This window comes from Lepidochelys olivacea (genome assembly GCF_965140295.1).
Source record: "Lepidochelys olivacea isolate rLepOli2 genome assembly, chromosome: 14".
In the NCBI taxonomy this organism is placed as follows: domain Eukaryota; kingdom Metazoa; phylum Chordata; order Testudines; family Cheloniidae; genus Lepidochelys; species Lepidochelys olivacea.
Window position 1 is genome coordinate 37,897,437 of NC_140424.1, and position 15,873 is coordinate 37,913,309.

The window sequence follows — 15,873 nt, forward strand, 5'->3', positions numbered from 1 at the left end:
CCTGCCCCCACCCCATCCACCCCCAAGGCTCCACCCCCACCCCGCCCCTTCTCCCAGAATAAGATAATATGCATGCTTTGTGTGACTCCAGGGCTTGTGTCAGCCAAGGGCTTTTCATTCATGGATAATTAAAGCAAAGAAGCTAACTCTGGGGTTCTGCAGGGACTTTAAACCATGAAGTCTTTAAACCGCGATTTGAGGACTTCAGTAGCTCAGACACAGGTGAGAGGTTTTTCGCAGGAGTGAGTGGGTGAGATTCTGTGGCCCGCCTTGGGCAGGAGGTCGGACTAGATGATCATAATGGTCCCTTCTGGCCTTAGTATCTATGACTCTATGACAGATCTAGAACCCAGGTCGGTGGAACGGCTGACACAGGCTGGCAGCCATGGTAGGGCTCTCTGGGTCGTCACAGACGCCATCGCGAGATAAACACCACAGGAAGCGCCACCTCTGAAGGCCAGACTGAGAGCTTCCCTCTAGGCCCCTGAACATAGGCACCGACTCCATGCATGCTCCGGGGCTGGAGCACTCATGGGGAAAAAAAAGGGGTGCTCAGCACCCACTGGTAGCAATGCCAATCAGCTCCTCCCCCGAGCACCTCCTTTCCGCCAGTGATCAGCTGTTCAATGGCATGCAGGAGGCGTGGGGGCGGGGAGAGGGAGGAGTGGGGGCCGGAAGAGGCAGGGCAGGTGGGGGCTTGGGGAAATGGGTAGAATGGGGGCAGGGCCTGGGGAAGAGTGGGGGTTGAGCACCCCCTGGGAACTCAGAAAGTCGGCACCTCTGCCCCTGAACCTTGTTTAAGCCCAGGAGGCATTTCAAGAAGTGTCTGTGCACGGAGCTGAGCTCCCCAGCCAGATGTAGTGACGGACATGCCTCCATCACCGGACATTTAGATCCCGAAGGAACCACATGAAGACACCTGAATACTGCCCAGTAGAGGCGTGGGCATTTCTAAAGAGGTGAGAAAGTTCTTTTCATTGACATTGCCTTCCACTGGAGTGACCCACTCTCGTGGCAAAGGGCATGTCAGTAAAGAGCAACCACCGCACCCGTCAGACAGTTCTGAGGGCTCCTTGGCTTATTTCTCTCCAGTAGAACCTCACAGTGCCGAACCCCTCGGGAATGGAGGTTGTTCGTCACTCTGAAATGTTCGTAACACCAAACAAAACGATACGGTTGTTCTTTCAAAAGTTTACAACTGAACATTGACTTCACACAGCTTTGAAACTTTACTAAGCAGAAGAAAAATGCTGCTTTCTCTTTATTTTTTTTACTAGTTTACGTTTAACACAGCACTGTATTGTAGTTGCTTTTTTTTTTTTTTTTTTGGCTTTGCTGCTGCTTGGCTGCGTACTTCCAGCACCAAATGAGGTGTGTGGTTGACCGGTCACTTCGTAACTCTGGTGTTCGTGCCTCTGAGGTGCTACTATATTGTATACTAAACAGAAAAGACAAGGGAGCCCATTGGAGCGATCAAGACTCTTTAATACAGTCATCTGGTGGATCATAAAGACATAGAATCCACTTGCTAAAACAATAACACTGTAAAAATCCATAACATTTTCTCCACCTCCTTCAGGACCCATCTTCTTGTCCCCTGCCCGTCCTCACCACACAGCCTTGAGAAATGTGAAGTGAACCACTGAAGTCAATCGGTTTTAACTCTGAAACCGAAAGAGGGCGATTTCATTCGTCGACCTTGTTAACCCTTTGACTGCCCATCGCTTTTAGCAGAAACATCCACAGTCCCAAACATCCTTAAAGCCCCACTAGCCAGCAGTCAGAGCCTTCAAATTCTCCTTCTCCCAACAATGTCAATAAACACATGAATGGGAGCCTGGAAACTGACCGTGTGGGAACAGAGTAAAATAAACCCAATTCAGTGCCAAAATAAATACCCCATTTCACTTCAAGTCAAATACTCCATAGGAAACAATTAGCTGGAGCTCCCACGAAATTTCGCCCAGAGGCTATAGAATCCAGACAACTTGCTACAGAATTTCTAATTCGTTCACCCTTCCGACACCTACAATCCTCCCCAAGAACAGAGGATGAAGACACACAGGCTGGCTCATGAGGTTTGCTTCTCTAGCCCGACTGCTTCACTTTCTTCCTTGTTTTGACACCTCAGAAATACACGTCAGCTTCCAGGATCATAAAGCTGGACTTGTCAGAGGCCAGAGGAGCCCGGTTCATGGGGATAGACTAGCCCATAGCTCAGGGACACAGCGTGAGCTGGGATTCCCAGACCCAGAAGAAAGGGAGGATTCTTTCCCCATTGAAAGAGGCAGGATGGAAAGTGAAGATTGGGGCCTCGTTATCAACATCAAAAAAAGCCACCTGCCCCCTTTCGTAGTCCAGAGAAACTCGGATCCTCCCAGGCCTCCTACTCAGAGGAAGCAGGGTGTCGGGGGAGGTGTAAGCCTGGTACTGTCCCCCACAGAGGCCCACAGCCCAGATCCCCTGGGAGGGGTCCAGACTAAGCCATCCCTTTCTCCACACAGATTCTCGGGCGATCCCGACAGTCCAGAATCCCTGCTGCCCCAGGTGCACTTCCCAGTCGTTCCTCCCTGAGGTGAATCCCGCCCAGCACGCAGCAGTACGTATCAAATCTTTTGGGATTGTCGGGCAGATCCTGAGGCGTGTCCTCCCACCACACACTTTTCCGATCCTCGGCCAGGACGAGGTGGGGATTCGCCTTGTCTGGATCCAGAGTCACATTCGCTGGGGAGAGAGAGAATCAGAATGTTAGGGGCAGAGCTCAGCCCTTGGGGAGGCTGGGACCATTTCACACACTCCCCAGCAGCCCCATCCTGGCTGGGACACTCCCAGCAGTAGAGAGAGACAGGAGAATCATGCTGCCTGCTGCAGAGACATCCTGTACCCAGCTGGAAGGCAGCCGAAGGGAGAACGCAAACCCCAGTGTACATGGAATGATCCTGGAGGGTTGGAATCAGTGCCCCCGAATGAGAGCAGCGGCCTCTTGTTTGTATCAAAGAGTTTAGGTGGTCACTCCTGCCCACGGGGAATGGAAAAGGCACCAACTCAAGACTCCTCTTCCCAAACCACGGGCGGGGTGGAATTTTGATACACGAGAAATCGAAACAACTTCCAAATTTTCCAATTTTTAGCAAAGCTGTTTTGCCATTTTTCAGTGGTGATGGGAGCTGATCAGTCTCCATATAGCCCGGCAGCTCCTTCTCACTCCCATGGGATAACAGCAGTTAAAGGGTTACTAATACTGGGGTGCTAAAGGCCTTCCCCCTTTCCTGTAAAGCTCCTCCTTCGTTGCCAGGAGGCTACTTTGTCCGACCTCAGAAACTTCTTCTGCAAGCAAAGCCCAAGCCACAACTCTCATGTTCTTCTCAATAGGGAAATATCCCTGATACAAGTCACTTTTCCAGCTGTTTTCCAGACACTCACCCCATTCCACCTCCAATTCAGACGGTAGAGACTCTAGAGAGAGAAGAGAGGCATGTCATGGTGTTATCGTTAGGAGAAGATTTCTGCAATTCACCAGTCTAACAGGACCTTAAAGATGGGAAACAAATGGAGGGGATGGGACAGAGCTATCCAGACAGAGAGAAATTAAGATGGACAAAGCATGAATTCATCCCCCTACATACAGGAGGGCCAGGCCAACATCTATGCACCTCTTGAATCTCCATAATACGATGGGCCATTGTCTCTCAGCAGAGGGGTGAATTTCACCTCCTGCGATTCCTAGGCAGTTTGAAATAAAAGAGAATCAAGAATATGATTTGATCCCTTTGTGTTACCGTACCAATGGTGTCATCCCCAGTATATCGCACTCCTCAGTAATTAGGATAGATGAGTAAATCCATCTATGAGAACACAATGATATACACCTCTCCAAACCCTACCCCTAATTCAGGGATGATGATATATTCCTTTACAGTTATTTAGCTGGGCTTTCCCTTGGCAGCCAATTGCCTAGTGCCTAAATCCTCCCCGTCACAGACACACATCTGGATTTCCACCCCCTTGGTACCTTTGAATTTCCTCAGTGCCTCCTTCAGAACAATATTTTTTTGAGAGAAATTGCTGAGTCTCTTTTCCACGTCAGGAAAAATCTCCAGTGGCTGCTGGAAGTCCCCCACCTTGCACCTGGAGGGAGACAGACTTTTTATTGATCATTCTTTATTTTATCAGCTCGTAACATGACTTTCACGCCAGTGAATGCTGCTGGACTAAGCAGCCAGGGTTAGGATTAGGGATAGGTGCATAACTCCAGTTGAAATCAATGCATAATTAGGTACCTAAATACTTTTGATGAGCTTGATTCCTGTGATGGGGGTGTACAACCCCCAGATCATACAGGAAGAGGTTAAAGCCCAGCCAGGGGCTTCATTAACCTTGGGTTTAAGACTGGAAGGTGGACTTAAAAAACGGGAAGCCCAGCAGTTGCGGGACTGATGGGGAAGGAAAACAGACAGGCTGCTTCTGTGTGGAGCATGAAGCTTGACCGGGCTAGGAGCTGTCTGGGGATGGCAGCTGCCGGAGCCCACAGCAGGAGGGCAGGCCTGTACTGGATTGTTAGTCTGACAGAAGCCTAGGCACATGGTGCTGGGTGTTGAGACAGGCCCTTGCAGATAGAAGCCTGCCTGCTAGGAAGGAGGTGGGAAGTAGACCCCAGCTGGGCTGATGATTCTTTTGTCTGGCATTTCTGTTGGATTTTGACCAGAGGACTCTATTACCCTGGAAGGAGCTGAACAACTGTCTTGGCTGGAGGACTAAGCCACCTCTACAGGGGAAGTGAGCTGAAGATCATGTGGAGAAACTGAGGCATCACCACTCCGCACCGGGGGCAGAGGGGCATGCTGGGAAGGTACCTCTGTCACAAGCCTGGACAACTAATTTCTCGGTGGCTCCCATCCTCCCAAAGGAAATAGAAAGGCATTTAGTCATCTCAGCCTTTTGGATATCATTGCCACCAAATGTGTCCAGCAAGAACTGGACTGAAAATCCCAACCCAACTCCCCAAAGACTAATCGGGTGGGGAAGATTTTTGATCATGGCTGATCTGGCCAGGGTCCTAATCCATGACAGAGAGGTGAAAAAACCCAAAGCCCACTGCCAGATGTGTCAGTCCCTCAGGTATCCAAGTTACTCAATACACACATTCAGATGACGGACGAGTCCCTTCCCTAGGATGGCTAATTCCATAGTCTAGTAGAAGTGGAATCTACCCTGGGGGTTTGTTCAGCAGTGGGAGATTTCTATACCAAAGGTGACTGTGCCCCATAGGCTGAGCTAGGGAGACGGGGCTTTATTTATTCAGGGAATGGCTTATACTGCAATCCTGGGATGTGATTGCAATGCCAGTTAACGTACCCGAGGTAGCTTTCATTGAGCAAGCTCAGGTACTGGACAGTAAAGCCGTGGCAGAACATGCTTCAGCATAGGTGAGTAACGACCCAAGGTTCTGGGCGGGTTTATACAGACTGTGCAAAAGCACATGCCACTGAAGGTTGGTTGCTCTCAGTACATGAGCTGTAGGCCGGCTAGGAGTGAAAACTATACCCCAAGACTGCAGTATGGACCCTTAGTTTATACAGTCAAATTGAATCGTGCTTCCCTTGGGGATCAGAATCAGTCAGTCATCCCCAGCTAGAGAAGAGAAGCTGAACTGTGCCCTGGACCATGTGCTTTGCTGCTGAGTTGTGGGGCGAGCTTCCCACACAGTCAAGTGGGAGGGAGAAGGAGCCATGTACCTGTTCAAGGTGCTTCTGATGTCCTACAGGGGAGAGAGAGATACAGAGAGCTCAGTCCCACAGCGATAACAATCAGAATGAACAACGAAGGGTCTTTGCACCTCTCCATGCATTTTATCCCTATGACCCTCTGCTCTATTTGGTGAGCACCAGTGCTTTGTTAATTTTGCACCTTCTTGACACTGCCCCTTTTAAGAACAAATCAGTTATTATAATCAATCAGTTCCAGACTGGAGCAGGCCCCTAGGGGTCGGGATCTGGCCACATGAGGATCTGAACGGAGCAGCGCCGCTGGTGTGCCCGGCTGGTACATGCTGTCTAACCGATAGACCTTTATTGGCCAGCACAGATTGACTACCCTTGTGCTTCACGGCCTGGGGCAGGACTTAGATCCAGGTTCAGTTGCTGGCCCAGCTCCTTCCTCAGTGGCCTTGGCAAGCTTTACTTCATCTTGCCGTGCCTCGTGTGTGAAATGAGGATGCCAGCCTCTAAACTCAGACTGCACCTACATTTTTACTGTAAAAGTCCCCCAAGCTTCTGGCAGACAGCATCCGGTGTCCAGGCACCTACGTCACGTCCAAGCCCCAGTGAGATCAATGAACCAGGGGAACAGAGCAGCTCCCGTTCCTAGCTTTCCCATATGGCCGGATCAGGTAAGCACAAGAGCTTGGAGATGGGGTGGGAGGAAGGGGAAGAGGCCTCACTGCACTGGAGAGTGATTCTCATTCTGTCTCTGGCCTAATTAATATGTAAATAAAAGCACAATGGCTTCAACCAGCAAGACCCACCACAGTCCATCCCCTAGGGCAGGCACTTGCCTAAGAGGTAGCAGGTGCCCTGCTCATCAGGGCGGGAGATGAACTAACCCACAGCCTAAGCAAGTATGCTAACCACTAGGCTACAGGTTTCTGAGGGCAGAGCCTGCTTCATCCCCTCACCCAGCCATTTTGTCTGGCGTTAAGCAGGTGCCTACGCCAGCAATTCTCAAACTGTGGGTCGCAACCCCATTTTAATGGGGTCACCAGGGCTGGCATTAGACTTGCTGGGGCCCGGGGCCAAAGCCAAAGCCTGAGCCCCACTGCTCAGGGCCAAAGCCCAAGGGCTTCAGCCCTGGGTGGTAGGTCTCAGGTTTCAGCTTCAGCCCTGGGCGGTGGGGCTCAGGTTACAGGCCCCCCGCCCAGGACAGCAGGGCTTGGGCTTTGGTCCTGCCTCCTGGGGTCATGCAGTAATTTTTGTTGTCAGCAGGAGGTTGCAGTGCAATGAAGTTTGAGAACCCCTGGCCTAAGCCCTTCTCACAAGAAATGCCTAAGTGAGGAGAGCAGGTCCCGTTTGTGGCTCCCAAGCAGAGCTAGGAGGCTCCCTACATCCCAGGTTTAGGCTTCTAACTCCAGGCTTAGCACACTTCCCTCTCATCAGCATCTCCCATCGGCTTGCTAAGGCAGCTCCCCGCCGAGCGTGCATTACATAGGGAGCCACCGCAGCTAACCCGGGCTTTGTGGACGCCAGTGATTTTCAAGGGGCTGAAAAGCCAAGTGTTGCAACGCTGAGTGAATCCAGGCCAGCGTGACAAACCCTTTGGAGTCCAGGGAGATTACTGAGGAACCCAGGAAGCTGAATAGCACATACCACCTCCTTAGCTGCCCTGGAACCTGCATGGGGCATAATAAAGCAAAAACTTTCCGCCAAACCCCACAACCCTGGCCGCGCCAGGGGAGAAAGAGCCTTCTCTGGCCTATTATCCCCGCCGCCCATGTTCGCCCAGGATCTCAGCACCATGACAAAATGTGAAGTAAAAAAATCAACATATTTGAATGAAGTACCATAAATCCCAATGAAAAACGATTGGAAAACAAAGATAATATACAGCGAAAGTTACAGACACTGAGTTTCTTAGGCTCCAGTTCTTGCCTAGAATGGAGCTCTCACCTGCAGGAATTCACTCGCTGGCTGCTGATACTTCTTCTCTAACTCACTGATCAGCTCACTGAGACGGGAAATCTCCTCTGAGAGTTTAGCAACACTTCCATTCTGCCGGTTCACAATCTCCTTCTCCAGCTCTCCCAGCCGGGCCAGCAGGAGCCGCTCTTGTTCCTCCAGTAGATGGCGCAGCTGATCAAATTCAGACAGGATCTTGCACCTCTGGGTTTTCGTCTGTTCCTGTAATGAACAGATTAAAACAAAGGGAAAGGAAAGGCAGGTCAAGAACATAGTGATTGAGGGGACACATACCTGGGCCCTGAATGTACAGGAGGGTGACTTTAATTGTCCTTAAAAACCTCCAAGGTCAAGGATTCTACAACCACCCCAGTTAACCTCTCCCAGCGTTTAATGTTCTTCAGAGTTAGGAAGCTCGTGACCCGGTGGCCAGTTGCTATCGCTGATGTCTCTTCCCTTCCTCCCAGGGTCACACACAATTTATCCTCATCATGTTTGGCTGAGAAGCCTTCTCTGGTTGCTCATACTTTTGAGGCAATATCTGTCTCTCACTTCCTTGTATTTAGTCTGCTGGAGTAGAAAGTGTCTCTCTCTGTCCCATTGCCTGCTCAGCCCATCCTCTCTGGGTTTAGACCAGGCGTTCTCAAACTTTTGTTTGCTGGGACCCCCTTTGAAAATATTTCAGCCCCGGCACACCAGGCCATCCTTACTTCTGCGCAGCCGGTGGTGGCAGAGCTGCCTTCAGAGCTGGACACCTGGCCAGCCGCCGCCGGCCTCGCGACTCCCCCACAATAGTCTTGCAACCCCCTTTTGGGTCGGGAGCCCCAGTTTGAGAAATGCTGCTTTAGACTGTGCTTTGCACCTCCCGCTTCCCACCCCTAGTTTGTGGCCACCGATTTTGCGTTTGGAGCAAGTCTGCTTTATTTTCGCACAGTGCCATTATGGTGAAGTAACTGCCAGGGTGATAGCTCCGTGCAAAAGATCGGGAGCAGCCTAACTTCTTGCTGTTTGATTTCTTCTTCCCAGTGACCCTGTGTGTTTTGCTTTAGGGGCTGATCTATCAACGTGAGTATCTTTTGATTCTTATTTTTCACTGGTCAAAGAGTGAGGCTGACCCAGGGAGAGAGAGACCCACACCCATGTCCCTGCAGGGTAATAACAATGGGCACCTACCAGATATTCCTGGCGTCTCTTCTCCCCAGTTACTTTAAACCCCAGGAGCTTTCTTCTCTCTTCTTTCAGAGTCTGCAATTGCATCTGGATTTGTTCCTTGGCGGGGAAAAGTGCTCTGAATGAGATTTCACTGAGGGTTGGGGGGGGGGGGGGCTATTTTCTTCTGTTATTGATTTTCTTAGAACAATACATAACAAAAGGGGGAAAGGGGAAGTAGACAGTAATCAATATGAATTTAAAGTAATGAAATGTGAAAAATTGATAAGGGAGGCCAAAGTCATCAGAGGGAAAAAATCACAACTGGCGAGGCTAAGGACAACAAGGAGGAGTTTTTTAAGCATATCAGAAATAACAAACAAACCCCCTAACAATGGCATAGGCACATCACTACATCATGATCGTGATAAACTTGCTACGAACAATGCAGAAAAGGCAGACGTGTTCCATAAATATTTCTGGTCTGAGCTTGGGAAGAAGCAGGATGCTCCATTCCACATGTGAGGATGATGGAGTATTTCCCAGCCCATTCGCAACCAAGGGGGATGTTAGAAAACGTCTAGGAGGGATAAACATTTTTAAATCAGCATTCCCAGATAACTAACTCCAAAGGAATTAGCTGAGGAGATCTCCAGCTGGCTGGTGTTAATTTTTAATAACTCTTGGAACAATAGGGAAATTCCAGAAGACTGGAAGTGTTCTAATGTTATGCGAGTAATCAAAAAGGGCAATCAGATGATCTGGGTAATTTTAGGCTGGTTAGCCTATCAATTCTGGGCACAATGCTGGAAAAACTGATATGGGATTCAATGTGAATACAATTAATGCCAGTCAACATGGTTTTACAGAAAACAGGTTGTCAAACCTGATTCCATTTCTTTTTTAAATAAGATTACAAGTTTAATTGTTGACTGTACAGATGTACTGTACTTACACTTCTGGAAGGCATTTGACTTTTAATCAGAATGTTGGGTAATAATGCAATTAGCACTATACAGTGTCAACAAAGCCCATGTTACAGGGATTAAGGACTGCCTGACCTGTCTCAAAAAATAGTTTTCAATAGGGAACCACCACTGAATTGGGGCATTCTGCAGGGATCGGTGCAAGACCTAAAACTATTCAACATTTTTATCAATGATCAGGAAGTGAATATAAAATCAATGCTGACAACATGTGGGGATGATGTGAAGATTGGTGGAGTGGTAGATCATGAGGAAGATAGGTCAGTCATATAGAGCAGTGGTTCCCAAACTGGGGTCTGTGAACCCCTGGGGGTTAGTGGGAAAAAATTCCCTAATGGTGGACAGAGCTGTCCCTAGGGACCCTGGAGAGTACGGGGCCAGCAGCCCGGAGCCCCAGGACTTCCAAGAGCTATGCAAATCAAAGCAAGCATATCTATCACACTGAGGAGGTTTAAACTTTGAGACTCCTTATAAGAAATGGAAAGGGAGGTGGTTATTTTTTGCTGTTTTTCAAATTAAATAGGCAACTAGTATTGTTTTTAAAATTATTATGAAGAACAAGTTTAAGCTTTGTTGTAACATGCGTTGTTTGCCTGGACTGCTCAAGACCTGAATGCTTGTGTAAGAGGAACTCTTTGAGTTGGCTTCTTAAATCCCTTCATGCTGCTTCACATCTAATACTCCTTGATGAAACATAGGAGCCTTGTCTTATAACAGGCTTAATCAAAGTGATACAAGCTACGAAAGTGAGATCTTGGAAGAGTGTTGCCGTTTTCATAATGTAATAAAAATACTGTAATGATAAATAATAATAATAAATAGTGTGTAACAAGCATGTCATAAAAACAAATTTTATATTTCCAAGATCACTGCTTTTATAATTTATACTCAGGTAAAGAAGAAAATCCCTGGAAATACTCATTTTTAGGAGGGGGTTCGCGAGACTTGACATTTTAGTGAAATGGGTTCACAGATTGTTAAAATTTGGGTACCACTGATACATGGGTCATTCGATAAGTTAAATGTATTTTACAATCAAATTCAAAGTTATACATCTAAGAACGAGGACTGCAGGCCAGACCTACAGAAGGGGAGACTGTATCCTGGAAAGCTGTAACCCTATAATGCAGAGGTCCCCAAACTGTGGGGCATGCCCCCCTAGGGGGCTGTGAAGGAACGTCCGGGGAGGGGGTGCAACGGGACCCAGGCCAACCCCCACAGAGGGCAGGAAGGGAGCACCACCCAGCCCCTCCCTGCCTCCAGCTCTGCTCCAGTCCCGCCCTTCGGTCCCGCCCACGCCTAGTCCCATCCCCAGCCTCGGTGCAGCTCCGCTTCTGCTGAGGCTGGGGGCAAGGCCGGGAGCGGAGCCACACCTGGCCGCAGGCCCGGCTGCTGGACCCCACCTCAGCTCGGCTGCGGGTCTGCTCCCGCACTTGGCCCCAGCCTTGGCCCGGCCCTGACCCACCCCCAGCTGCAGCCCCAGCCTCAGTCCCCTTACCTCTGTCCACCCTCCCTCCCCGGCCTGGAGCCATGGCCCTGCTCCTGGTCCCGGTTGCGGGAGGGAGGCAAGGGGGCACAGACAGGGGTAAGGGGGGGCATGTCCCTCAAAAGTTTGGGGACTGCTGCTGTAATGTATTTAGAGGTCAGTGTAGACAAAGAGTTCGACATGCGTTCTCACTGCGATGCGGAGGCTGATATGATCCATGGACATATAAACGGAGTCGTGACTAATTTGTATATTTTTTGACCTGTGTATATGTTCATGGTGAGGCTGATCCTGGATATTGCCTCCCGTTCCGGTGGCCACATTTTTAAAAGAATGATGAAAAATTGGAGAGGGTGCAGTAAAGAGCCACAAAAATGACTGAAGGGCTGAAAATAACAACTTAGGGCTATGTCTACACTTGAACCACTACATTGGCAGCTGTAGTGCTTCATTATAGCCAATCACTTCAGCCATGGGAGAGGTTCTCTGGCCGTTGTAGTTAATCACTGCTCCAAGAGGCGGTAACTAGGTTGAGCAAAGAAGTGGGGTAGCACTGTCTACACTAGGGCTAGGTGGATTTTTCACATCCCTGAGAGATGTAGCTATGTCAGTGTAAGTGTTCAGTGTAGACCAGCCATTACAGTGAGCGATTTAAGGATTTCCATCTGATTATTTTATCATGACTATTGAGAGGTGACTTGATTAGTGCATAAATACTTTCAAAGGGGGGAAAAAATGCCAGGTACTAAAGGACTCTTTAATCTAGTGGATTGGGTGATAATGCAATAAGAACAAATGGCTAGAAATTAAAGCCAGATCATTTCAAATGAGAAATAAGGCACAAAATGTTAACAGTGAGAGTGAGTAGCCAGGGAAATGGCAGAGTTTCTCCAACTCCTGAAGTTTTCTGATCAAAACTGCATGCCATTCTGGAAGTTGTGCTTTAGCTAATCGCAGGTTGCTCGGCTCGATACAGGGGTAACTGGGCAAAGTTCTATGGCTGTTTTATATGGGAAGGCAGACAAAAAGATCATACTGGTCCCTTCTGGCTGTACAAGAACCGCCATACTGGGTCAGACCAAAGGTCCATCGAGCCCAGTATCCTGTCTTGGTCGACAGTGGCCAATGCCAGGTACTTCAGAGGGAATGAACAGAACAGGTAATCGTCAAGTGATCCATCCCCTGTCACTCATTCCCAGCTTCTGGCAAAAAGAGGCTAGGGACACCATCCCTGCTCATCCTGACTAATAGCCATTGATGGACCTATCCTCCATGATCATACCTAGTTCTTTTTTGAATCCTGTTATAGTCTTGGCCTTCACAATATCCTCTATTAATCTAAGGGAGGTGTGGTCACTTTCCCTCTACAGATTCATGTATGTGAGAGATTATCTGACTCCTGCTCTGTGTCGTTTGAAATAGAGAAAAGAATAAGGATTGAAAAAAAAAAAGCTAGTACAAAAATGGCGCTCAACAGTGGTTTCCTACCTTGTAATCCTGGATAGCTTCTTCTATGGGAGCCACAGTGTGAAATCTGTGAGCACGGGACTCTCTGCAGATCAGACAGATGGGGCTTTGATCCTCCTCACAGAACAGTTTCAGAACCTCCTGGTGGGTGTTACATGTCTTCTCCCTTCCTGCCCCTTGGGCAGCCTGGCAACTCAGCCGTTTGACTATTTCAGCCACATTTGCTAACTCCCGGCTGGGCCTGAATTTTCTCTTCAGGGCCGTGCCTCTGCACTGAGGGCAGGACAGTTTGGCCTCCGATTTCTTCGAGCACTGCCGGATACAGTCACGGCAGAAGTTGTGCCCGCAATCGATAGACACCGGGTCAGTAAAATAATCCAGACAGATGGAACAAGAAACTTCTTTTTGCAAACACTCCACAGGATCAGGAGCTGCCATGACCGACTGCAGGGCGGGGGGGGGGGGGGGGAATGAAAAGGTTAGTTTCACTTTACAGTCTCTTCAGCCTTGGTCAGCAACTGGGCGGTTCCCTTTCTGAAGCTCCTTCATTTTCTGAGCTTTGAGGAGTTGCAGTCCCTGGGGAGGGGAAATCCCCCCACCACCCCGCCCCGGCAGGACACAGTATGAAATTGCCATGTCGCAAGCTGCGTCAATAGGACTGAGGCTGGTCTACACACAACACTCAGAAGCTTGGTCAAATTCTGTTCTGGCAGCTGAGGGCTGTGCCGCTGCAGTGTAGTAGCAGGATTTTGTTTGTATTTTGTATAATTTAGAATAAAAAATAAAAGCATGTTAATAATGTAGCATGGATTACATGTATTAATGTATGAAATTACCCCTATAATTCTGAAAGCAGCAAGGAAGGGTCTAGTGGGCCATTGGTAAAGATGCATCAGCCAGAATCTTGTGTCTAAAGCAGGGCCTTGGAGCCACAGCCAGGCCATGGTAAGAACTGCGCCGGCAGCTATAGGCAGCCGTGGACCCTCCAGCCTGCACAAATTTGTGCATTCCAGCACAAATGGCCCACCTTGATTATCATAAAAAGAAAAGGAGGACTTGTGGCACCTTAGAGACTAACCAATTTATTAGAGCATAAGCTTTCGTGAGCTACAGCTCACTTCCTCAGATGCATATCGTGGAAACTGCAGCAGACTTTATATATACACAGAGAATATGAAACAATACCTCCTCCCACCCCACTGTCCTGCTGGTAATAGCTTATCTAAAGTGATCATCAGGTGGGCCATTTCCAGCACAAATCCAGGTTTTCTCACCCTCCACCCCCCACACAAATTCACTCTCCTGCTGGTGATAGCCCATCCAAAGTGACAACTCTTTACACAATGTGCATGACAATCAAGTTGGGCTATTTGCTGCATAAATCCAGGTTTTCTCACATCCCCCCCACCCCCATACACACACAAACTCACTATTACCAGCAGGACAGTAGGGTGGGAGGAGGTATTGTTTCATATTCTCTGTGTATATATAAAGCCTGCTGCAGTTTCCACGATATGCATCTGATGAAGTGAGCTGTAGCTCACGAAAGCTTATGCTCTAATAAATTGGTTAGTCTCTAAGGTGCCACAAGTACTCCTTTTCTTTTTGCGAATACAGACTAACACGGCTGTTACTCTGAAACCTTGATTATCATGCACATTGTAGGGAGAGTGGTCACTTTGGATAAGCTATTACCAGCAGGAGAGTGAGTTTGTGTGTGTGGTTTTTGGAGGGGGGTGAGGGGGTGAGAGAACCTGGATTTGTGTAGTAAATGGCCCATCTTGATTATCATACACATTGTGAAGAGAGTGGTCACTTTGGATGGGCTATTACCAGCAGGAGAGTGAGTTTGTGTGTCGGAGGGTGAGAAAACCTGGATTTGTGCTGGAAATGACCCAACTTGATGATCACTTTAGATAAGCTATTACCAGCAGGACAGTGGGGTGGGGGGAGGTATTGTTTCATGGTCTCTGTGTGTATATAATGTCTTCTACAGTTTCCACGGTATGCATCCGATGAAGTGAGCTCACAAAAGCTCATGCTCAAATAAATTGGTTAGTCTCTAAGGTGCCACAAGTACTCCTTTTCTTTTTGTGAATACAGATTAACACGGCTGTTACTCTGAAACCTTTTTTACTCTCTTTTCTCTTTGTAATTATGCCTGGGGGTGCCGTACATAGGACCTTCTCCCCCTTTACCTGCGTCCCTCCAGCATCTGCAGAGTTAACTTTTTCACTCTTTTTGTATTCCTGGAGTGCCTCTTTCACTACTTTCAGCTGGCTTTGGGTATTTGTAGCCAGCACCTTCCAATTGTCTGCTCCCTTTTCCATTTGTGCCTTTTCCTCTTTACATGAAGACAAGCAGAGGTAAGAATCCTTACATGCCTCCCACAACAACCAAATTGCTGCTGCATCTCTTTTGGCAGCACTAGAAGGTTTGTCTATGAGGATATACCGAGCCCATCTATCCTCTAGGTCCGTAATAGTGCAGACATCAGCTAGGGCTTGTTTAGTCCAAGGGTTGTGCCCAGATTTTTGAAGGATGTTTAAAAGATGTAATTTCTTTAACAAAAGGTGAGGTTGGAGTTCCTTCTGACTCCATTCCTCCCTCTGGTACTGGCTTACCCTGTTTTCTTTTAAACATCTTAACATGGAAATTTCAATCTCTTTGTCACTCCTGGTATTACTTAGCAAATGACACAGCCTAGGTTCTGAAATCATAGCTTATCAAATTTCCTCGTCACACCTGGCACAGGTCAGCGAGTGACAAGCCTAGATTCTCTGAACCTGCTACTCCTTATTCCAGCGAGTAGCTTAGCCTGGCCCCTAGGCCTTCTTGCTGCCCTGATACCTCAGTGAGCAATACGACTTAGGTTTAGTAATCGTAGCTTAATCTATGCGTTTTTCCCCTGCTACCTTCCCAGAGGCCAGCAGGTCCCCTGCTACCTTCTCGGAGGCCAGCAGGTCCGGTTAACCTGTTTCTCCCTGCTACCTTCTCGGAGGCCAGCAGGTCTGGTTAACCTGTTCTTTTTTTAGTAACCTTAGCTTGATTTATACACTTTTCCCTGCTACCTTCCCGGAGGCCAGCAGGTCTGGTTAACCTGTTTTTTCCTGCT

At 48.5% G+C, this 15,873-nt stretch overlaps 1 pseudogene across 1 annotated transcript; it reads right to left on the reverse strand.

Moving 5' to 3' along the window:
• Positions 1-1,473: 1,473 nt before the first annotated feature.
• On the reverse strand, positions 1,474-13,203 carry LOC311530876 (zinc finger protein RFP-like; annotated as a pseudogene). The gene is made up of 7 exons (XR_014714576.1): positions 12,780-13,203; positions 8,844-8,939; positions 7,662-7,892; positions 5,736-5,758; positions 4,013-4,128; positions 3,424-3,456; positions 1,474-2,724 (listed from the first exon to the last, which is right to left on the reverse strand). The product of XR_014714576.1 is annotated as a zinc finger protein RFP-like (transcript).
• Positions 13,204-15,873: the final 2,670 nt, after the last annotated feature.